Genomic DNA, 1193 nt, shown 5'->3' with positions numbered 1-1193 from the left:
AAACAAGTCAAGTTTCCCGGAAAAATTGTCTCACATCCGCCTTCGTTCTTTATCGACGATGACTAATCTTTTATTGCGCCTCAATGTCTATCGGCATTTATGGAATTAATTAATGATAATCATCTTTAAGTAGACAACTATCTCCCCTAAAACTCTTGGCCTTTTACTGCTGACCTCTGGTAGTCGTTTAAATTAACCCAGGCATTTTTACCGTTACCCTCTGTTTATTTGAATAAATAAAACTTTAACCTAGAAACGGTTTTTAATCACCTACCGCTTTTGCCCCTTCCCTTTAGTTACTTAACCTGCCGTATTTAGTCAGCACATTTCACTTTGCTTGTCAAGATGGCTGCGTCCATCTCGTTCATTTTTAATTTAACAATTGTTTATAATATGTGAGGGCAAAAAAGCCCTAAATTTGTTAATATTGTAATTGTAATTGTTTCCATGTTCGAATAAGTAATTTTTCCCGTAAGTAGAACTATTTTCTAGACTCGCTTTTAACACATGTTTTACAGCATATTATCAACCAAATGTTACCAATTAATATGTAATTTTCAACTACTTTTATATGTTCCTTCAAACTGAAGGTAGGTCACTTAAGGTTAGTCATTGTTTCAAATTATATAAATTATATAAATTTTCAGCTTGATAATGACCTCAGGGTCGAAACTATAGTCGCTGTGCTGTCACATAATGTCTGAATTTAACATCTGAAACAATTAAATGAAGTATGGGGAAGGTTTAGTGCTTTTATAATTTCCACTTTTTAATCACCTACCTTGACTGATGCGTGAAAAATTGCCAGAGCCCGTGAGTGTTTTAGAAAATTGATCAGAATTAATTACCAATTACTCTAATTACCTACCACTACTAATAATCGTAGTTCGCACACGGCAGTATATTCTGATATTCGAAACTTACGTACCGAAATAATATTTCCGATTAAATTACGCGAGGTATCCCATATCGATTACTTCCAATTTAAATAATTAGGTCTTTCGGCTACGTATTTTCGGTCTCTGGCGGAATAACTAAGTGAGAGCTTTTAAGGAAATGAGGGAAACGAAAGTTTTCTCGACAAGAAATTAAATTTTTTGCTCTTTCCAGATTCATTTCCCTTGATATGGTCCCGTTTTAATTCCAAATGTGTTGAGCATTTGCCGCCTAGTACAGCAATAATGAATAAAAAA

General features: G+C 34.0%; 1 long non-coding RNA gene across 1 annotated transcript; it reads left to right on the top strand.

Annotated features, from left to right (window-relative positions):
* Positions 1–431: 431 nt before the first annotated feature.
* LOC116171684 lies at positions 432–680 on the top strand. Its single transcript, XR_004145488.1, has 3 exons — positions 432–471; positions 519–590; positions 648–680. It is a non-coding gene; the product is annotated as an uncharacterized LOC116171684 (long non-coding RNA).
* The last annotated feature ends 513 nt before the right edge of the window (positions 681–1193 follow it).

The sequence above is a fragment of the Photinus pyralis genome, unplaced genomic scaffold (assembly GCF_008802855.1).
Source record: "Photinus pyralis isolate 1611_PpyrPB1 unplaced genomic scaffold, Ppyr1.3 Ppyr1.4_LG5, whole genome shotgun sequence".
NCBI lineage: Eukaryota > Metazoa > Arthropoda > Insecta > Coleoptera > Lampyridae > Photinus > Photinus pyralis.
This window is presented reverse-complemented; position numbering and strand designations above follow the sequence as displayed.